General features: G+C 38.9%; 1 protein-coding gene across 19 annotated transcripts in view; it reads left to right on the forward strand.

The window, feature by feature from the left end:
• Positions 1 to 23,387, forward strand: part of FRS2 (fibroblast growth factor receptor substrate 2) — a 115,403-nt gene that overhangs the window by 47,723 nt on the left and 44,293 nt on the right. For 18 of the 19 annotated variants that reach the window (XM_063786917.1, XM_054663392.2, XM_016924915.4 and 15 more), the window contains 2 exons: positions 18,919 to 19,014; positions 20,072 to 20,114. The exons of the other annotated variant lie outside the window; for it this stretch is intronic. The gene's annotated coding sequence lies outside the window, so the exon portion shown is untranslated. The remainder of the gene's footprint in view (positions 1 to 18,918; positions 19,015 to 20,071; positions 20,115 to 23,387) is intronic. 19 annotated transcript variants of the gene reach the window in all.

Raw genomic sequence — 23,387 nt, forward strand, 5'->3', positions numbered from 1 at the left:
ATGACAGTGTTATATTTAATCTGACAGCTCCCATTGCTTTGTAACAGAGGTTTCTGAAGCCTTTGCCAGACTCCACAGAGCTGTCACCTGTTACCTGTGTCTGCCAATTTTGAAGGACGAGAAATAGCAGTACATGTGTCTTAGGTTTGCCTTCCTTGCTGTAAACCTTTTATCTCTTTATACACACCCTCCCTCCCTGTTCTCTTTTGGGTATCATGTACTTTTTGTTCTTGCACCTTATTTTAATAGGAGTCTGTTAGCTCATCTCTTTTTGGCGGGGGAGGGGAATATTTTGACTGTTACTGTTATTTCATAGCATAAATTACTCTTTATAACAGGGTAGTAATTCAGAGCTAGCCTTAGGACCTTTTTAGCTCTGCTTCTTCTAGGCTTCTCATAAAACACAAATATAGCTAGTTTGTAAGACTTATTTGCACAAGCCTCATTTAAGAAAGAAGACCTGGATTTTGTATGAACTTTTTCCTTTTATTCCCTTGAGTAGAAAGCTCACACTACATTTAGTATAAGAATCAAATGCAGAAGAACTTTTTTCTAAGGGATTGTGGTATCTTTATAAGGTGAGTGGATTGTGACCAGAAAAGAATTTTTTTTGTTGAGTTGCATACACTTAAATTCATGGTGTTTAGGTATATGTTCTGAGGGCATGCAGTAAATAACAACTTGTATATTATAATTGATGGTTAAGAAATAGCCCTTGGCACATATGCAAAAAGGATTTTACTTTATAACACATCCCGGGCATTACCTAGAAATGAACTTATAGACACTATAAAAAGTTTTCACTTTCCTTGATGGCTTTTTCTGTACTGATGGGTCTAGAGTATTTATGAATTATCATAAATCAGAACGTTATGTTAAAAAGAATACAAACAGTTGAAATCACTTGCTTTGGATTTAGTATTTTCTTGTTATTTTAAATTCAGGAATCATGCCATATGGTATTCAGTTAACTTCATTTCAGTTAACTTTATTTTGAAGGGCAAAAGGAAGATGTCTTAATGACATCATTCAGCTAGGAATCAGAAGATAAGTTCCTTGGGTAAGTTGCTCAACTCTCAAGGCCTCAGCTACTTGTAAGGTGTAATGTAGCTCTAATGCATAAGCATGAACCTTGAAATTCTGTGACTTCTCCCCCCGCCCCCAAATCTCTGGCAAAGTTTGGGGTTGTTTTTTTTTTTTTTTTGACCTTTTAATACATTGGATGTACATTAACAACAATATACCTTTCCAAATTCTTCTTTCTTTTTTCCTAAATTTTAATCTGAAAAGATTTCCTTTTTTAAACTCTTTTTTTTTTTTAGGTTGGCAGTCAACAATCACCTTTTTAAAAACTATGCTTGATTTTGTTCATATATATATATTTTATTCATTAAAACATAGTTTCAACCCCATATGGTAACTGGCTCCTGAGAATAGGGAAACTAGTCCCCAAGCTTCAGCCTCCCCACAAACCTTGTATCAACATTTTTACTGATGAGTAATAAAATTAACAGATTTGAGCTGTAATATTCTGAACACTGGAAAAAGCATTACTGAACTGTAAAATAGACCTGCAGAGAAATCTGGCAGAGGAGGAGGAGTGTGCGTTAGCCTGTGACAATGAGGCACTGACTTACTATGCACTATTTTAACAGAGAATTGAATAGTTTTGCTATTTAGATATTTTACTGAGTTATTTTTTTAAACAAAAGAGGAATATATATGGTTTTCTGATAATAATTAAAAATTTTTTGACCTAAAAATGACCCTTGGGGGTGGGGCTCCTCAAGTGTAAAGCTCCTGCTGGGAAGAAAATTGTTGGGAATACATAGGTTGGTTTTAGGCATGGTGGAATCATTTGTTACCTCAATGAAAGCTACTCCTTGGATAGAGTTGTTTTCCTGTGATATCACTTCTCCTTGACAGTGTTCCTTTGAAATAAATCTAAATCTGCCTAGATATTTCTCACTTTCTAAATTAAGAAAATAATTATCTATAATTTATAAAAATAAAATTCGAAGTCTTCCCAGGATAAATCCATTGGTTAAAAGCAAACAATACGTTTTGAGTTTCTTTGGAGAGATGGAAAATTGCTTTTTTTTTCTGTGTGGGTGAGGCAGGTGAGAATAGATTTCGCCCCTGCATGATGTCAAATCAGAATTTTTGGTTAGTAAAAACCAAATCAAATATGTTTTAAAAGGAAATGGGGTAGAGCTCAGTGGCTTATCAAATTGTTGTGAGGGTTGGAGAACCAGATTCAGGGCTAAGCAACCAGAAACAATGCTCCAAATCACATTGCATAATTCCCATGAGGATGCCAGTACCATCTAGAGACAGACGGATGGATGCCACAACCTGTCCCAGCAACACTGCTGGCTCTGGATGACTCTAAATGCTTCCACCTCTGCCCCAGACTTGACCTTGCTGAAACTGCTCCACCATTAGTGTGAGAATGAGCTCCTTCTGCTCTCTGCTTCTGCTCACTAATTCGCTACTCTGGGGTGCACACGTGTGTTTGGCAAAACATGTATCCTAGATGTATGGGAGATGTGGGAAAGTGTTTAACCTTCTGCAATTATAAGACTGGTGGATGGCCGGGTGCAGTGGCTCATGCCTTTAATCCCAGCACTTTAGGAGGCTGAGGTGGGTGGATCACCTCAGGTCAGGAGTTCTAGACCAGCCTGGCCAACATGGCGAAACCCCATCTCTACTAAAAATACAACACTTAGCCAAGCGTGTTGGTGTGTGCCTGTAATCCCAGCTACCTGGGAGGCTGAGGCAGGAGAATCATTTGAACCTGGGAGGCGGAGGTTGCAGTGAGCTAAATCACACCACTGCACTCCAGCCTGGGCAACAGAGTGGGACTGTGTCTCAAAAAAAAAAAAGATGGGTGGAGTTCTCAAGAACTCCAAGCTGTAGAACCAGTGTTTTACCTTCTGAAATCATATGGCAGGAGAAGTTCAAGCAGACAAAAAGAATAATAGATGTTCACTGCACCTGATGTTTCAGATAAAATGTGAAGCCCTCAATATGTGCCACCATGCTAAATGTTATACAAGAATTATCTATGTCATCTTCACAACAAACTTGTTAGTTTCATTTTAGAGATTAAAAGATAGACCAAGAGCAAGTAACCTGCCCAAGATTGTACAGTTAGTGGTAGCGGTGTTGGGATATAAATTCAGAGCTATGACTCCAAAGCCAGTGCTAACTACTTAATTAAACTGACTTTTAATGTCTTTTCTGTCCTGATGCATTTAGCTCAAAATTCTGTAAATGAATCTGTTAGATTGAACCTACTATGTTTATTAAGATTTTGTATATGGCATGTTTATGTGTTTAGGTAGTTTAAGGAAAGCTGAAAGTTTCTGGCTTTAATTTTTTCTATTTTCAGCTGATGATTAAATAATTTCTGATTCTTTTTCTCACTTTGTGACTATTTTTATAATTCACTTTGCCTCAGACTACAACCTGATAAAATGCTTTGTTTCTGAATATCAGTGCTTAGAAATGAGTTACTGAGTGTGAGAGACAGGCTGACATAAAAGGAGAGGGGATATAGAGTGACCGAGACTGAGGGAGGAAGGGAAAAACATCCCTCGCGCTCTCTTGCTGTCTCTCTCTCACACACATACACACACCCACACCCACCCCTTGAGAGGGAGAAACAAAGACAAATACATGTGGAAGAGAGGGTATGCACACACATTACCCTGAAAGCAACATTTTTAATCTTTTGTTCCCTCTAATGGTAGGTTGAAAAACAATTAAAATTTTCCCTTTCTGTATCAGGAAAGTCATTGAGGTCTTTTTTTTTTTTTTAAAGTTTGAATCTGTGCTTTCCCTAGAGTAAACAGTAGATCTTAAGCCTCTCTACCAGTTTACATTTTATATTGGTTTATGTATTTTTAGTTTGACTGCCCCACCCCCACCCCCACACACTGCAAAAGGTGTGATATCTAGGAGAAATAAACAAGAACTGTTATTTAACCCCGGGAAATATCCAGCTTGGTTTGGGCAAGAGGAAATGGTAAAGACAAACTCCCATAGTTTCTATGATGTCAATTAAGCTGGAGTATTTATTCGTAAACCACATCTCGTTAATTATTACTTTAGTACAAGTCTGTCCTACAGATTTTTCTATACTTCCCAAACAGTATTTCATAATAATGTTATTTTATTCACTTGTGCCTTTAAGACTAAATGGGCAGATAATATTTTTGTAAAAGTGAGTAGATTATTATTATTATTATTTTTTTTTTTTTGAGACGGAGTTTCGCTCTTGTTGCCCAGGCTGGCGTGCAATGGCGCGATCTCGGCTCACAGCAACCTCCGCCTCCCTGGTTCAAGCCATTCTCCTGCCTCAGCCTCCGGAGTAGCTGGGATTACAGGCGTGCGCCACCACACCTGGCTAATTTTGTATTTTTAGTAGAGACGGGGTTTCTCCATGTTGGTCAGGCTGGTCTCGAACTCCGGACCTCAGGTGATCCACCCACCTCGGCCTTCCAAAGTGCTGGGATTACAGGCGTGAGCCACTGCGCCCGGCCAAAAGTGAGTAGATTAAGTGCCCTTCCACACACATGCTCTTGTAGACCGTCTGAATGTGGGCTGGGTGCTAGAGATGTGCTTGATGTAAGGTAAATATCCATGAAATTAAAAGTGATTTGTGTTCTGTTTAAATATTAAATTGTCAACATTGAGTATACTATACTTTTTGTCCTTATCTCCATCTGATCTTTCCTAGCATATAACTTTTAATATGAGAACTGTTATTTCTTTATAATTTTTTTGTTTTAATCCAGTACTAGCTGTATAAAATGGATTTTTGCATAAAAGCAGTTGATGTTATATATTCTTCTATTCTGCCACTTTTAAGATTTATGCTTCTTATACAAACTTTTTAGTGAATCAGTTTTCAAATGAGCAGTAGTCCATTTTTGAAAACAGTGTTGGCATATATAGACTTAGGATCCCTAATCCAAAAATTTGAAATCTGAAATGCTCCAAAATTCAAAACTTTTTGAGCACCAACATGATGCTACAGTGAAAATTTCACATCTGACCTCGTGTCATGGGCTACAGTGAAAACACAGGCACACAACACACAGCTTATTCATCCTCCACAAGGGAAAAAAGACCCTCCCAGCCCTCACAGCTGTAGTTACCTTTTCTGTGTGCAGAATGATGATAGTGCTAAACCACCACAGATTGTCCACGTGGGTGGCTGAGATAGCAACACCTTTGCTTTCTGATGGTTCAGTGTATATACAAACTTTGTTTCATGGGCAAAATTATTTAAAATGTTGTATAAAATTACTTTCAGCTTATATGTATAAGGTATATATGAAATGTAAATGAATTTCATGTTTAGACTTGGTCTCATTCCCAAGATATCTCATTATGTATATGCAGATATTCCAAAATCTGAAAAAACTGTGAAATTCGAAACGCTTCTGGTTTCAAGCATTTTGGATAAGGGATACTCAACCTGTACATTTTTTTTTTTTTTTAATCTTTAGGGGCATTTGCCAATGGTGAATCTAACTAATCATCTAGATAAGAAATGGTGTGTGAGGCCAAAGCAGTGATCCACTGACCCTAGACTGTCCTAAAGAGCCACACCAAGGAAATAGATTTCTTACTGGAATTCTGCCATTCCTAAAGGGCACATAGGCCATTTCTAATTTCCTTTAACTCATAATTCATGCATTTATTTAAACTCTTCAGCATTGCTGTCGGTTCTGATTCATATTTAATACATGTATGTTATACATGTATTAAGCTAAAATGTCCTATAAATTTGTTGGAATGTGTAATTCTGGGGGGAAAAACATTTATATTGCGAACTTGAGTTCTTTCCTTGCTCATAAGCTACTTCATTTTCTTTACCTGTAAAATATAAAATGATTTCACAGGCATTTTCCCCCCACTCTAAAAATATGTTGTAATGTGGCAAATTTATAGGGCTTGTCTTTTTTCCTCTTCTTAGCATTTTTTTCCTATATTGCATTTATATATAAAATATTAAGCATTTTTTTTATGTATAAGGAATGAGGCACAAGTTAGGGAGGACCACTGAATTCATTTGGCTTATCTTAACTAAGTTTTGTGGATTTCATGAGAAACACTATTTCACAGCAGTAGTTCAGAGAAAACAGGTATAGCTTGTCTTGAGTGCTTTGAGATATGGATTTATTGAAGACCTCTTCATGAAACATGAATTCTACTTCTCAATTTGTTGGAAACTGGTTGAACACGTTGGTGATTCCTTCTTTGTCTTTTGTACAATTCCCACTTATGAGAAATTACCTTAGAATTTAGTTGTGGGAAAAATTGTCTCTATATCCTGTACACTGCTGAAAAATATTTAGAGCCTACCAGAACTACTGACAAATGAAGATAGTGTTTTCCTTCTGACAGATAAAGGCAGATTTTTTTTTTTTAATTGTAACTATTTTTGGCCAGGGGGCTCACGCCTGTAATCCTAGCACTTTGGGAGGCCGAGTTGGCAGATTGCTTGAGCTCAGGAGTTTGACACCAGCCTGGGCAGCATGGTGAAACCCTGTCTCTGTGAAAACATAGAAAAAATATAATTAGCTGGGTGTGGTGGCACATGCCTGTAGTCCCAGCTACTTTGGGGGCTGAGGCAAGAGGATCACTTGAAACCAGGAAGTCAAGGCTGCAGTGAGCAGAGATGGCGCCACTGCACTCCAGCCTAGTTGACAAAGTGAAACCCTGTCTTAAAAAAAAAAAAAAAGTTGTAGGCCAGGCGCAGTGGCTCATGCCTGTAATCCCAGCACTTTGGGAGGCCAAGGCAGGTGGATCACCTGAGGTCTGGAGTTCGAGACTGGCCTGACAAACATGGAGAAACCCCATCTCTACTAAAAATACAAAAGTAGCCGGGTGTGGTGGTGCATGCCTGTAATCCCAGCTACTTGGGAGGCTGAGGCAGGAGAATCACTTGAGCCCAGGAGGCGGGTAGCGTCCTTGCACTCCAGCCTTGGCAACAAGAACAAAACTCCGTCTCAAAAAAAAAAAAAAAAAGTTTTAACTGGTTTTCATTGACTTCTATTTTTGAAGTTATGGATTATTGCGTAGAAAATAAGGGGGCCAAGGTGTGTTTTATACAAATTGCATCCACTTCTGAGGAAGTTAATGGACTGGGTGACAGTCTCTGGGACACATAGATATGAAGATACCATCTTCAAGAAGAGGTTGTCAAATACTGAGGTGTTTTGGTATTCATGTAAGTCAGTTCCCTGGGATTGTATAAAAGGCAAACCTGCTTTAATACCAGGCTGCTCTTCATAGTGAATATTTTGTGTATTGCATTAAAATTCATGAAAAACAGTAAAATCACAGACTCTGATGACGTTTACATTTGTATGCCTCTCTTATGCGTAATGTTGAAGACATAGAAGAAAACTCACTCTGGAAGTTTCATTTTTTTAAGTTCAGGAATACGTGTGCAAGTTTGTTATATTGGTAAACTTGTGTTACGGGGTTTGTTGTATAGATGATTTCATCATGCAAGTACTAAGCCTAGTACCCAATAGTTATTTTTTTCTGCTCCTCTCCCTCCTCCCACCCTCCACCCTCTGGTGGGCCACAGTTGTCTCTTGTTCCCCTCTTTGTGTCCATGTGTACTCATCATTTAGCTCTCACTTATAAGCGAGAACATGGGGTATTTGGTTTTCTGTTCCTGTGTTAGTTTGCTTAGGATAATGGCCTCCAGCTCCACCTTTTGTTGCTGCAAAGGACATGATCTTGTTCTTTTTTATGACAGTTTAGTATTCCATGTTGTATATGTACCACATTTTCATTATCCAGTCTACCATTAAAGGGCATTTAGGTTGATTCTGTGTCTTTGCTATTGTGAATAGTGTTGCAGTGATCATATATGTGCGTATGTCTTTATGACAGAACGATTTATATTCCTTTGGGTGTATACCCGGTAATGGGATTGCTGGATTGAATGGTAGTTCTGTTTTTAGCTCTTTGAGGAATCACCACACTGCATTCCACAGTGGTTGAGCTAATTTACACTCTCACCAACTGTATATAAGCATTCCCTTTTCTCTGTAACCTTGCCAACACGTTATTTCTTGACTTCTTAATAATAGTCATTCTGACTGGTGCGAGATGGTATCTCATTGTGGTTTTGATTTGCATTTTTTTAGTGATTGGCGATACTGAGCTTTTTTTCATATGCTTGTTGGCCACATTTATGTCTTCTTTTGAAAAGTGTTGGTACGTGTCCTTTGCCCACTTTTTAATGGGGTTGCTTTCTTGAAAATATGTTTAAGTTCCTTATAGATGCTGGATATTACAGCTTTGTCAGATGCATAGTTTGCAAATATTTTCTCTCATTCTGTAGGTTGTCTCTTTTCCTCTATTATTAATTTTTTTTTTTTTTTTTTTTTTTTTTTTTTTTTTGCTGGGCAGAAGCCCTTTAATGTAATTAGATCCCATATGTCAGTTTTTACTTTTGTTGCAATTGCTTTTGGCATCTTCGTCATGAAATCTTTGCCGGTTCCTATGTCCAGAATGATATTGCCTAGGTTGTCTTCCAGAGTTTTTATAGTTTGGGGTTTTACATTTAAGTTTTTAATCCCTCTTGAGTTGATTTTTGTAGATGGTGTTGGAAAGGGATCCAGTTTCAGTCTTCTGCATATGGCTATCAGTTATCCTAGCACCATTTGTTGATTAGGGAGTCCTTTTCCCATTGTTTGTTTTTATCAAGCTTGTTGAAGACCAGATGGTTGTAGTTGTGCGGCCATATTTTTTTGCTTTCTTTTCTGTTCTATTGGTCTGTATGCCTGTTTTTGTACCAGTACCATGCTGTTTGAGTTACTGTAGCCCTGTGATGTAATTTGAAGTCAGGTAGCATGATGGCTCCTGCTTTGTTCTTTTTTCTTAGGATTACATTGGATATTTGGGCTTTTTTTGTGGTGGTTGTTCCGTATAAATTAAAAAAATTTTTTTTCTAGTTCTGTAAAGAATGTCATTGGTAGTTGATAAATTGCTTTGGGCAGTGTGGCCATTTTAACGATATTGATTCTTCCTATCCATGAGCATGGAATGTTTTCCCATTTGTTTGTGTCATCTCTGATTTCTTTGAGCAGTGTTTTGTAATTCTTGTTGTAGAACTCTTTTACTCTCCTGGTTAGCTGTATTCCTAGGTTTTTTTTTTTTTTTTTTTTTTTTTGTGGCAATTGTGAACAGAATTGTATTCCTGATTTGGCTCTTAGCATGGCTGTTGTTGGTGTATAGGAATGCTAGTGATTTTAGTACATTGATTTTGTATCCTGAAACTGCTGAAGTTGTTTATCAGATCTAGGAGCTTTTGGGCTGAGACTGTAGAGTTTTCTAGATATAGAATTATGTTGTCTGCAAACAAGGATAGTTTGACTTCCTTGCCTCCTATTTGAATGCCCTTTATTTCTTTCTCTTGCCCGATTGCTCTGGCCAGGACTTCCAATACTATGTTGAATAGAAGTGGTGGCAAGAGGGCATCCTTGTTTTGTGCTGGTTTTTAAGGGGAATGCTTCCAGCTTTTGCCCATTCAGTATGATGTTGGCTGTGGGTTTGTCATAGATAGCTCTAATTATTTTGAGATATGTTCCTTCAGTACCTAGTTTGTTGAGAGTTTTGTTTTTTGTTTTTTGTTTTTTTTTTTGAGATGGAGTCTCACTCTTTCACCCAGGCTGGAGTGCAGTAGTGCGATTTGGCTCACTGCAAGCTCCGCCTCCCGGGTTCACGCCATTCTCCTGCCTCAGCCTCCCAAGTAGCTGGGACTACAGGTGCCCGCCACCACACCTGGCTAATTTTTTGTATTTTTAGTAGAGACGGGGTTTCACTGTGTTAGCCAGGATGGTCTCGATCTCCTGACCTTGTGATCCACCCGCCTCGGCCTCCCAAAGTGCTGGGATTATAGGCGTGAGCCACCGCGCCCAGCCTTGTTGAGAGTTTTTAATGTGAAGAGGTATTGAATTTTATTGAGAGCCTTTTCTGCGTCTATTGAATTGATCATGTGGTTTTTATCTTTAGTTCTGTTTATGTGATGAATCACATTTATTAATTTATATGTGTTGAACCAAACTTGCATCCCAGGGATAAAGCCTGCTTGACTGTAGGGGATTCACTTTTTGGTGTGCTGCTGGATTTGGCTTGCTTGTTATTTTGTTGAGGATTTTTGCATCTATGTTTATCAAGGATATTGGCTGAAGTTTTCTTTGTGTGTGTGTGTGTGTGTCTCTGCCAGGTTTTGGTATCAGGATGATGCTCACCTCATAGAATGAGTTAAGGAGGAGTCCCTCCTCCTCAGTTTTTTTGGAATAGTTTCAGTACAGATGGTACCAGCTCTTCTTTTATTCATTTCTTCTAGATTTTCTAGTTTGTGTGCATAGAGGTGTTCGTAGTAGTCTGTGATGGTTATTTTTATATCTGTGGGATCAGTAGTAACATTGTCTTTGTCATTTCTCATTGTGTTTATTTGTATCTTCTCACTTCTTTTATTAGTCTAGCTAGCAGTCTGTCTATTAATTTTTTTCAAAAAGCCAACTCCTGGGTGTGTTGATCTTTTGAATGGTTTCTTGTGTCTCAGTCTACTTTGGTTCAGCTCTGATTTTGGTTGTTTCTTGTCTTCTGCTAGCTTTGGAGTTAGCTTGCTCTTTCTTCTCTAGTTCTTTTAGTTGTAATTTTAGGTTGTTTATTTAAGGTCCTTCTGACTTTTTTATGTGAGCATTTAGTGCTATAAATTTCCCTCTTCACGCTGCCTTAGCTGTGTCTGAGATTCTGGTTGTATCTTTGTACTCATTAGTTTCAAATAATTTCTTGACTTCTGCTTTAATTTCATTGTTTACCCAAAAGTTATTAAGGAGAAGGTTAATTTCCATGTAACTAAGGTTTTGAGCAATTTTCTTAGTCTTGAGTTCTATTTTTCTTATGTTGTGGTGCAGAAAGGTAGTTGGTATGATTTTGGTTCTTTTGCATTTGCTGAGGATTGTTTATATTCAATTGTGTAGTTGATTTTAGAGTATGTGCCGTGTGGCGATAAGAAGAATGTATATTCTGTTTTGGGGTGGAGAGTTCTGTAGATTTATATCAGGTTCATTTGGTCCAGTGTTGAGTTCAGGTCCTGAATATCTTTGTTAATATTCCTCCTCTAAGGTCTGTCTAACACTGTCAGTGGGGTGTTAAAGCCTCATACTTATTATTGCATGGGAGTCTAAGTCTCTTTGAAGATCTCTTAAGAACCTGCTTTATGAATCTGGGTGCTCCTGTGTTGGGTGTGTGTATATTTAGGATAGTTAGGTCTTCTTGTTGAATTGAACCTTTTACCGTTATGTAATGCCCTTGTCTTTTTTGATCTTTGTTGGTTTAAGGTTTGTTTTGTCTGAAATTAGGATTGCATCCCCTGCTTTTTCTGTTTTCCATTTCCCTGGTAGATTTTTCTCCACTCCTTTATTTTGAGTCCATGGGTGTCATTGCATGTGAGATGGGTCTCTTGAAGACAGTATACCATTGGGTCTTGCTGCTTTATCCAGTTTGCCACTCTGTGCCTTTTAATTGGGGTAGTTAGCCTATTAACATTGCAGGTTAGTATTGATATGTGTGCATTTGATCCTGTCATCATGATGTTAACTTGTTATGCTGACTTTTTTGTGTGGTTGCCCTGTAGTGTCACTGGTCTATGTACTTTAGTTTGTTTTTGTAGTGACTGGTAAGGGTCTTTCCTTTCCATATGTAGTACTTCTTTCAGCAGCTTTTGTAAAGCAGGTCTGGTGGTAACAAATTCCTTCAGCATTTGTTTGTCTGAAAATGATCTTATTTCTCCTTCATTTATGAAGCTTGGTTTGGCCGGATATTAAATTCCAGTGCTCCAGGAACACTGGTCACCACACTCCAATGGGCAAGTGCCAGCCAAAGCACTTCATAGGGTGATAGCAGCAGGCTTGGTCCTTGTACTCGTTTGCACGTGCCAACAGCAGTGGCAGTGTGGACGTGTGTGGATTGTGGCAAGGTGCTAGCCAGCGCCAGGGTGCCAGCCTCCATGCAGGCATTTGCAGCAGCTGGGTGGCAGCATGGCTGGAGGAGGGCGGGGGGGTCTCTGCAAGGAATGGAATTGGGCACTCATGGGGGCAGTCTGCTGTTCTCCATGCTTAGTTTTGGGCAGGCAGCAGTGTCGGCAGGGGCTGGTGGTCTCATTGCTGCCAGTGCTCCTATGACAGTGGTGGTATGGTGGGGGATAGGGGACGGGGGTGCACTCACGGCAGCAGAGGCATGGCAGGGTGCAGACACCCTGGCTGGGAAGGGAAGACAAGATTCCTGCTGGCACGCACATGCTGGCAAAGTGATGTGAGGGGTTGCTGTGGGCTAGTGCTTGTAGGCAAAGCAGCACAGGGGAGGGCACAGTTGGGGGAGGGCACAGGCAGCCTGGTGTGTGTCTGTGGGGCAGCTCTGCTAGAGCACTCTGCCAGTCAGGCATGGCCTGCCAGTGCAGGAGCTGTGATGCGGCCCCCAGGAGGTACCTGGGGGTTGCACTGCGTGCAGGTGTGGCCAGGGTGGGACCCTGGGAGAGGCCAGCTGACTAAAGGGTGTTCACGTCAAACTGGCCCTGTTTCATGGACAAGACTGGCTCTGCAGAGTTCAGATCTGACAGTTTCACTAGGGCTAAAATCTCCTATGGGGGCAAGTCAATTCTAGGGGAATGGGCATCCCTGGCCGTGTTCCACTACAGAGGCTGCAGCACCAAACCCTCTAGACTTGGCACAGGCTGGAGTTCTGCTACTACCACTTCTCTAAGTAGCTGTCCCTGCCAACTCAAGTGTCCATGGTGGCAGAGGGGTCTCTTCCTACTAGGATTCCAGAGGCCCCTGATGAGAGCAGGTTGCTCCTTGCCTGTTCAACTCACCCCTTCTGCAGGAATCATTGGGGGCCAGGAACTAGTCCTGGTGCCTGGTAGCCCTGTGTAGGGTTCCCAGCTTCCTCCCGCTTCAGCTATGCCCTGTATCTTTCTTCCCTCTGATCTTAATGCCTTCCCTCTGAAGGTTTGCTAGGAGTGCACGAGTCTTCCTGATGTCCCAGTCCCTTGGTGGGAGCTGTTTCTCCTGGCTTCATGTAGTCAGCCATCTTGGAGAGTCCTCCACTCTGGAAGTTTTTACCTTGATGCTCTAAATCAAATCACAATGTTAAGATGTAATATTGTTTTTTTTTTTTTTACTAAAAAAATGCATTTTATGTCATGGCCTAGAATGTGTGTAGCATGTTTTTATACAAACCACAAGTATTTAAATATGCATTATTCATACTGTTTGTGAGTATTCAAGAGGAAGGAAGGAAAGGAGAGAAAGATGAGACAAACATTGACTATAGAGAGACTGTGTGTGTATGATAAAGTTTCAAGAAACAATACATATCTATGTGCTCTGTGATCTGCATTTCCTTAAAATACAAAACAAAACAAGTAAATGCCACAGGTGATAACCCCCAACATTGATTTCAAAACCATGCAGACCATCCCATTATCTTTATATGTTCCTAATTCTAGGTCTGCACACGAAGTCTTTGTTACTGAGAAAGGAACACTAAAATCCTAAGGCTTAAAAAAAATAAAGTTGTATTGTTTATAATTGGTATCTTGAGAACGCGTGTCCTCTCTTTCCTCTCCTTTCCTTTCCTTCATCTTTATTAACCATCAGTGCAATGGAGACTGTGAGGGAGATTTTTTTTTTTTTTTTTAGCACCATAAACTCAACCAAGTGGTATGTCTTTTTTTAAAAGAATGTTGTTTTTTGCTGATAATTTCCAGATCACAAATATTTAGAAGACTAGCATATGTATTTAGTACTTTGGGAAACTTTATTTATTTTGATTTTAATTTCATTTTTTGAGATGGAGTTTTGCTCTTGTTGCCCAGGCTGGAGTGCAGTGGTGTAATCTTGACTCACTGCAACTTCCTTCTGCCCCCTGGGTTCAAGCGATTCTCCTGCCTCAGCCTCCCAAGTAGCTAGGATTACAGGCATGCACCACCACACCCGGCTAATTTTGTGTTTTTAGTAGAGACGGGTTTCACCATGTTTATCAGCTGGTCTCCAACTCCTGACCTCAGGTGATCTGCTGACCTCGGCCTCCCAAAGTGCTGGGATTACAGGTGTGAGCCATGGTGCCTGGCCCATCCTTTGGGAAACTTTAAATTGATCAGTCTGTTTCTCTGTGTAAATCTAAGTTGTATTGATGTTTAAATGGCATGTTTTTTAATCATGGGGATAATTTGTTCTAAGGAATTTTCACTTTTTCCAACTAACTTAGGACATTAGTATAATAAGGCTACATTTCCTGGGTAATGTGTCCTGATAAGGAATTACCTTGATTTTCGTTTGAAAATACAGTGGGTATATTACTTTTGCTATGTGATAGGCAGTAGTTCAATCTAATAATAACCAATTAAGCTTACGATTCAGAAAGAAAATATTCCTACACAATATTTTCTCATTAATGACACTTATAAAATCAGATGCTATTGAGTATGAAGAAATAAAGCCAATTAGTGTTATCTGATAATGTCAAGAATGTGTTCCACATGAGAGGATTTTTTACAAAAAGAAAATTAGGAATCTAATTTTCAAATTAGGAAAATTAATAGAACTAATAATTTCATTATAAATTCTAAAAATTACTTTAAAGATAATTTAACATATACATGTGTATGCATGTAGATAGATGAGAGAGAAAAATATTTCAGATAGTCAGAAAAGTATAGAAACTTTTTTTTTTTTTTTTTTTTTTGGAGATAGAGTGTCGCTCCGTCACCCAGGCTAGAGTGCAGTGGCACGATCTCGGCTCACTGCAACCTCCGCCTCCCAGGTTCAAGTGATTCTCCTGCCTCAGCCTCCTGAGTAGATGGGACTACAGGCACGTGCCACCACGCCTGGCTAATTTTTTGTATTTTTAGTAGGGACAGGGTTTCACCATGTTATCCAGGATGGTCTCGATCTCCTCACCTCGTGATCCACCCGCCTTGGCCTCCCAAAGTGCTGGGATTACAGGCCTGAGCCACCGCGTCCAGCCAGTGCAGAAACTTTTGATGAACACCTGTGTGGCCACCCCCATTGAACCCTGACATTTTTTCCCTGACTTTTCTAAGTGTATGGAATAACAATCAGTCATTTAAAGATGATTTGAAAACCAATTATTGTGCTTTGCTCTGGCCAGCTTATTTTTACTCAATTCTTTTAGACCTAAGCGTGGCACATTCTTTGGATTCACCCCTTAATGCCCTTAATAATCCCCTAATGCCACAGGTTTACTCTTAATGTATAGCAGTGAATCTTTCTTCATTTGTCCTCTTGTCTGAAGCAAGAATGGAGCAAAGTTTTTTTTTTTTTTAATGATTTTTTTTTTTTTTTTTTTTTTAAAGAGACAAGGTCTAGGTACATCGTCCAAGCTGGACTCTAACTCGTGGGCTCAAAGAATCCTCCTGCCTCAGCCTCCCAAGTAACTGGGATTCTTGTTGCGGGTCACCATGCCTGGCTCTAAGCAAATTTTTACATAAACAGCCTGGATTTACATGTTATTCCTATGGCACAAATATGGGATTTGTCGTTAATAACTGTACTCCAGTTTACTGCAGATTATAATAGTGAACAAGACAAACTGGGATTTGGAATCCTGAGGCTATCTCTGATTTAGACAAGTTAGTAACCACCGTGTGCTTTAACCTTTTTGATTGGGAAATTCTGAGAATTAACTAATGTAAATATGGGGCACATAGAAGTTGCTCAATAAAAGTTTTTAATATTACTAGCTTTCTTTCAAGTGGTTGAACTTGCTAAAATTCTGATTTCTAAATGAGTGGGAGCATTTCGGTACAAAAATATTCAAGGGTTCTCTCCAACTTTCCAAACAAAGCAGATTTGAACATTAAATTTCATCATCCAACTTTTGGAACCCCTGCTAATTGTTTTCTTTGTACTCTTGGTTTATTTTTATACCTAAGGTCTGATAGACACATAACAAATGCTTTATGTACCTTAAAGTAAGTGAAAATAGATTGTTCAGATGAAAGGTATGTGGATAAGTCAGTTTTGCAGCAATTCTAGAGAACTCTTGCCAGAACTGTATCTTTGTTTTGGTTTTCAGGGACTGTTAAATGTGATCACTGAGTCAGACTTGCTGTTTTCTCTGTCCCCTGGCTATCTCTCTTAAGACCCTGAAGTTTGCCAGCCATAGAATGTTTAAAAGGCAGAGGAGGGCTTAGCCTAGGGGGAGTTTGTTTATTTAAAGAAAAAATAATTAAGTTTAAACATCCTACCGTCATAGCTAGTTTAGTCATGTTAAGAGTTAGTGAGTTCTTTTGATTCTTTCCTGGTGGTCTTGATATCTAAAGGTAACAGATAAATTTGAAGCAGTTAAACTTCCTGAGATTACCTGGAACCTTATAATATAATCCCAAACAGAAATCCCTAACAAAGTGGGAGGAAAGGGAATGCCATTTTTTTTGCTGGTTTTTGTTTTTTGATGGGACTCTTTTAATTCAAAACTTCTACCACTCTGTTCTAGAGTTATGGTACAGATGATTTAAAAACAAAACAACAGTTTAAGAAAACCACACTTTGATAGATACATCTTCATTATTTCTTTGAAGTCGGGAACTTAAGAATCTTTTAAAAGGAACAGTGTAGCTCTACAGATGTTTAGACACAAAGATCTAAAAATTGATGATGTTATGTTTGAAGATTACCATCTCCCAAATTTATAATTTACTATTCTTTACAAATTCTTTGCCAGATAAGGAAAACTAAGACAGCTATTTTGGCCTTGCTCAGGACACTAGGGCAGATTTCTTTGATGAGATGACTTACAAAAACAAAGTCCTAAAGGAAGAGGAGAAATAAGCCAGAGAGAGAGATATCTCTTGTTACTGACAGAGGGAAAAACAAGTCCTGAGATCCTGAAGTGAGAAGGTGCTTGATAAGTTTAAGGAAAGGAAAGATGCTGGTATGGCTTGAATGGGGTGAATAAGGGAGAGAGTGGTAGATGAGGTAAGAGAGATGGGGTGGGGGATAGCAGATCATGGTCTTTATGGGCCTTTGTAAGGAGTTTGGCTTTTAGACTACTGAGCTGGACTCAGTTGGAGAATTCGATTAGAAGAATGACATGATCTGACTTTATTTTGAAAATGGCTAATCTCACTGACTTGTTGAGGTGAGCAAGAGAGAGACTGGGAGATCAGACAGGGAACTATTATACTAATGTGTATGCAAAATATTGTGGCTTGGACCATCGTAGTAAGAGTGGAAGTGGTAATAATATGAATATCTTTTGAAACTGGAGCTCCTAGGATGAACACTGCATGGGTAGTGACATTTTAAAATACTAGAAGGTAGGCTGGGCATGGTGGCTCATTCCTGTAGTCCCAGCACTTTGGGAAGCTGAGGCAGGTGGATCACTTGAAGCCAGAAGGTTGAGACCAACCTGACAAACATGGTGAAACCTCGTCTCTACTAAAAATACAAAAACTAGCCAGACGTGGTGGCATGTGCCTGTAATCCCAGCTACTCGGGAGGCTAAGACAGAATCACTTGAACCTGGGAGGCAGAGGTTGCAGTGAGCCGAGATTGTATCACAACACTCCAGCCTAGGCGACAGAGTGAGACCCTGTCTCAAAAATAAATAAATAAATAAATAAATAAATAAATAGTACTGGAAGGTTAAATATTTCATCAATTTAAGTTAAAAAAATTCATCTGTTTATTAATCATTTCAGTAAATCCTTATGAACGCTTATAGCATGGAATTCATTGTTTTAGGTGCTTGAAAAATACCCGTAGACTGGATGTGGCAGCTCACGCCTGTAATTCCAGCACTTTGGGAGGCTGAGGCGGGCGGATCACCTGAGGTCAGGAGTTCAAGACCAGCCTGACCAACATGGTGAATCCCTGTCTCTACTAAAAATACAAAAATTAGCCAGGTGTGGTAGAGCACGCCTGTAGTCCCAACTGCTAGGCAGGCAGTTGGATTGTTTGAACCTGGGAGGCAGAGGTTGCAGTGAGCTGCAGTCTTGTCACTGTACTCCAGCTTGGGCAACAGAGTGAGACTCCGTCTCAAAAGAAAAAAAAACAAAAACCAGTAAATAAAACCAACAAAAACCCCTTCTGTGGTTTACATTCTAGTTATAGGGGGAAAGTTGACAATAACAATAATAATTGCTTATAACAATTAATGATAATAATTGCTTACAACAATTAATGATAATAATTGTTTATAATAAATAAGCAATTTGTTGTATTCAGAATGTACTATATTAGGGCTACCATATATTTCTTTTTTTTTTTTCCAGTCTGTAAATGGCACTCAGGAGTTGCAGGGTCCCACTGGGTGACAGGAATTGAGGACTGAAGAGTTCTGGTCCCGTGGTACAAATAGCCAGTTTTCTATCTCTCCCACCTCAGTCTCAGCTCTGTTAATAATGTTTTTTATGAGAAGGTTGCTCAAGAAGTGCTTTGAGGCTGGGCATGGTGGCTTACACCTGTAATCCTAGCACTTTGGGAGGCTGAGATGGGAGGATTGCTTGAGTGCAGGAGTTCAAGACTAGCCTGGGCAATGTAGTGAGACCCTGTCTCTGCAAATAATAATTTAAAAAATTGGCTGGCCATGGTGGCATGCACCTGTGGTCCCAGCTACTCAGAAGGCTGAGGTGGGAGGATCGCCTAAGCCCATGAGATTGAGGCTGCAGTGAGGCGTGATGGTGCCACTGCTTTTCAGCCTGAGTGACAGAATGAGACCCTGTCTCAAAGGGGAAAAAAGTGCTTTGAGAGTTCTTTCTGGTCACTACAATTTAGATAATTATTCTTAAAGAGTTTTGTTATAATATATTCAAGAGTAACATTCTTAATAACTTAACCTATATTTCAGAAATGACCATTAAGGAGTAGATGCCCAGATGCAAAAGTGATGAAACAGTCCATTTGTCATAAAGTAAGATGAAGCTGTGGCATGTCAACCAGCTTGGTAAGTGTGGCCAAATCTTTTTTTTTTTTTTTTTAACTTTGTAGTTATCTACTTTGAAAATCATTTAATTAAAAAATATGGTAGACAGGCTGGGCATGGTGGCTCATACCTGTAATCCCAACACTTCGGGAGGCCGAGGCAAGTGGATCACCTGAGGTCAGGAATTCAAGACCAGCCTGGCCAACATGGTGAAACCCTGTCTCTGCTAAAAATATAAAAATTAGCCAGGGATGTTGGCACGCACCTGTAATTTCAGCTACTTGGGAGGCTGAGGCATGAGAATCTCTTGAACCCAGGAGGTGGAGGCTGCAGTGAGCTGAGATTGCACCACTGCGCTCCAGCCTGGGCAACAGAGTGAGATACTGTCTCAAAAAGAAAAAAAAAAAAAAAGGTAGACATTAAAGTTACCTTGTATTTTTGGTTTTACTTTGTAGTACAAATTCTACCATACAGCTCTAAGAAGTGTATTTCTGTGATGTATCTTACAGCATAATTTTGGTCATTATGCTTCTTGCATATTTTTTAAAATTAAATTTGTTTCGTATGTTTCTTCCTAGGATTAAAAGTATACCCTTCAGTATGGGGTGTCTTATTGGAGTGGTGAAAATATTATGGAATTAGATGATGTGGTCATGGTTACAAAACTTTGTGAATATGTAAAAAAAACACTGTTCAAAGAAATGCTTTTTACCTTATGTGAATTACACCGAAAAAAAAAAAGGACCCTTCAGAACATCAAGTCTTAGAAAGAGTATAAAAATCTATTTGACTTAACAGCTGTTTTAGAATATAAAAATTGCCACATATCATCAGGTACCTAGCAAAATGACTTGATATTTAGCGAATAGAATAAGTATTTTTGTAATAAAAGTAATACATTTTGGTTTTTTATAACACATACTTTTGTTATTAGAGACCAACTGTCTCTCAAGCTTTCATAATATCAAATGTCATAGCATAATATTCTGAATGTACTCTGTTAGCATTTTGTAATTTTTCATTTTTAGTAGACTGTCTTGAAACTAACATTTCCACTTTCTACCTGAAATTTTTTTAGGAACAAAATTGTATCTGTTTTTCTCAGAAGAGAATTCCACAAGGTAAGAAATTGTAAATATAGTAATAAAACTAATATTGTTGAGTAAGGCTTAATTGCTCCTGATTTTTAAAAATTTGTTTCCATGTATTTATTTAATATCTTTTCTTTATTATGGGATTCTCACTAATTTATTAGCCACTGTTTTACTATGTCAGAATTTGCTAGCAAGACACAGATCATCTTGTTTGAATTTAGGATAAAAGGGTATGATAAAAGTAGTCACCTTTAAAATTCAAATATTGCTTCTCATGGTCAGAGCTTATTGAGTGGGTTTATCCTTTTTAGGAAAAAAGTTCTTCCATTGGGGCTCATTTATCTTTTACTCAGTGGACATTGCCTACGTGACTTGGAGGAGTAGAGGGTTCATAGGAGCTCTCTTAGGGGCTGGTAGATTTGTTTGTTTGTCTGGTAAGGGTTGCATCCTCCAGAGGGGAGGAATGCTGTGTCCTTGCATGGCAGAAGGTGGAGGGCAAGCAAAACTAATGCTGAGCAAAGCTTCTTTTATAAACGCCTTAATTAGGTCATGAGGAAGGAGCCCACATTACCTAGTCACCTCCTAAAGGTCCCGTCTCTTAATACTATCACATTGGCCATTAAATTTCAGCATCTGAATTTTAGAAGGGACACATTCAAACTATAGCAGGAAGGGAATTCACACATCTGCTGAAAGTGAAGCCAAGATTAGGGCTTTTTAAAATAAGTATTAATTTATATATCAGCACTTAAGTATTTATAAGATCTTTGGTGGGAAGACCAGAAAGTACTGAAGTTGATATTGACTTGTTATTCTATTCATTGTTGAATAATCCCGCCATCCTTTTTAAAAACTAAGAGAATTATACATCAGGTAACATCGTCCCTTTCTCCAATTTCTTTAATTTTGAGTCTTTTGTATGGCATAGTAATTTTATTATTCTTACTTTGATGTGTTACCACACTGCATAAATAGAATAGATAGTATTCTCATTTTACAAATGAGGAAACCAGTAGTAGGATTGGCTTTAGGTTCTTTTACTAATCTTATACTGCCACCCTATCAGCTGATACTTTCCTGTATATAAAAGGTATAACAACTAGGATAGTCTTAACTTGAAAGAAGTTGTTTCTAACCAGGAAGAACCTCATAGCCTGAGAAGTTTAAAACACACACATATACAGACAAAAATATAAGCAGTGAATACTGTAGGCCATAGTCAAAGGAACATTTATTAATATGGAAGGTCCACCTCTGTTATATAGAAAAGTATTTCAGAAGTATTTCCAATTTAGAATGAATGCCATAAATTTAAGTTGTCTAGGTTTTTTTTTTTTGAGATGGCGTTTTGCTCTTGTTGCCCAGGCTGGAGTGCAATGGCGCCATCTTGGCTCACCACAGCCTCCGCCTCCTGGGTTCAAGTGATTTTCCTGCCTCAGCCTCCTGAGTAGCTGGGATTACCGGCACGCACCACTGTGCCTGGCTAGTTTTGTATTTTTAGTAGAGACGGGGTTTCTCCATGTTGGTCAGGCTGGTCTCGAACTCCCGACCTCAGGTGATCCGCCTGCCTTGGCCTCCCAAAGTGTTGGGATTACAGGTGTGAGCCACCACGCCTGGCCATATTTCTAGTTTTGAGCATGCCTGTTTACTTAAAGGTTATGTGTCTAGTTTTGATGGGTGGGAAATTAGAATTTCATCGGGGTGATGAAATGAGCAATTTGATCTTGTGTTTTTCAGAATATAGTAATCCCCTCCCCGCCAAATTATTTGTTTGTAGTGTGAAAATCAGATATACTGGATTATAAACCAGTATCTCCCGTCCCAAAAGGCTTAATTTGGTTCAGACACTGCTTTATTGTTAGAGGCAGAGATTTAGATTGTTTTTGAGGAATCCAGTGCTATTCTAGGTCATTTTAGGTCTGAAGGGTCTTCAGATATGTAATAGTAACCACTTGGCTTACACCTAGCTTACATTTAAGCCTGTGGAAAGATTGAGAGAGATTTCACATGTAGGTGGTGGAATATGGAAATGCAGATTGATAGTCTACTTGGAGTTATGGGTCTTTGAAGTTTAGCAGTCTTTTTGTTGTTCAAAAATATACTATGACATTAAAAAGACGTGGGTCTTCTGACCCTGATGTCTTATTGTGTATTAGGGCTTCAGGTGTTACAGTTCATTTTAACTGAGGTTGAACGTAATACACAAAAATGTGGATTGTTTTATAGTTTATAAAAGAACAGTTATTTTAGGTACCTTTTTGTTTCATGTTCCACTCTTAGAGTTCCTTATTAGCTGGCTTGATTTTATTTTTTCAGCTACGTGCTTTTAGATTAAAAAACAAAAAAACAAAATTCAGAATAGGTTGAAACTCAACACAAATTGCTGCCACGTAACAAAAGTGCTGATCAAGTTAAATCAACCCCTGTAATGTGTACTGAAAGGAAAACCTCTCCTCTCTCCCCCAATTTGAAGAACAAGCATTTTCCCTGCCAAGAAGTACTGACTTTAAATGGACCAGCTGTCCATATTAGGAGTACAGGGTTGCTAAGGTGACCATGGCTGTTTGGAGAAGAATGCAGCTGAGAGGGCAAGTTCTCGATGTGTGAGCTGAGGGAAGGAATGTGGTGTGATTATGCATCATTCCTCCTAATCACATGCTCACAAAGTGCTGTGTGGGCAGCATGTAGAAACTACAAGTCTGAGCGCTGGAGCTTGTGTGTGGTTAAAAGCATTTTGTTTTCATGTAAGCCAGAGGCTTACAGTTTAGATGAAAAAGGTCTGCCTTGTATGTATGTGTGTGTTTGGGGTTAAAGTTGGGGACGGTGCTTTGATGGTAGATGAAATGGCAATGAATTTATTTTGCTTGATAGATACATATTTTTATTGTTTTATAAATTATTTATCTTGGAATAAATGTCATCTTTCCAGTTGATCCTTTTCAGTCATATATACAGTATTAATAGTCCCAAGTAAATGATGTGTTCCTTGTAATCGTGTATTTCTTTGGCACTGTAATTTCAGAATGATTTGGAAATTCCTAAAAATGTGTTGTCTACTTGTTCCATTTCTTCTTTTTAAAAAACTGAGTGTTTTTTCCTCAAGGCATCCAAAGATAGGTTCTGGGCGTATCTGACAAATAAGTAGCCAATTTGGTAAAAATAATGATTCAAGGACAGTGAGAATGGTCAAACTAACATCCCATTTACCTGGGATGCTATTAAGATTTTACTGTGGGCACCATTACTAATACTTGAAATGAGATCTAGATATAGGCGTTGATGTAGATACTTAAATGAAAT

Source organism: Pan troglodytes, chromosome 10, assembly GCF_028858775.2.
Source record: "Pan troglodytes isolate AG18354 chromosome 10, NHGRI_mPanTro3-v2.0_pri, whole genome shotgun sequence".
In the NCBI taxonomy this organism is placed as follows: Eukaryota; Metazoa; Chordata; class Mammalia; order Primates; family Hominidae; genus Pan; species Pan troglodytes.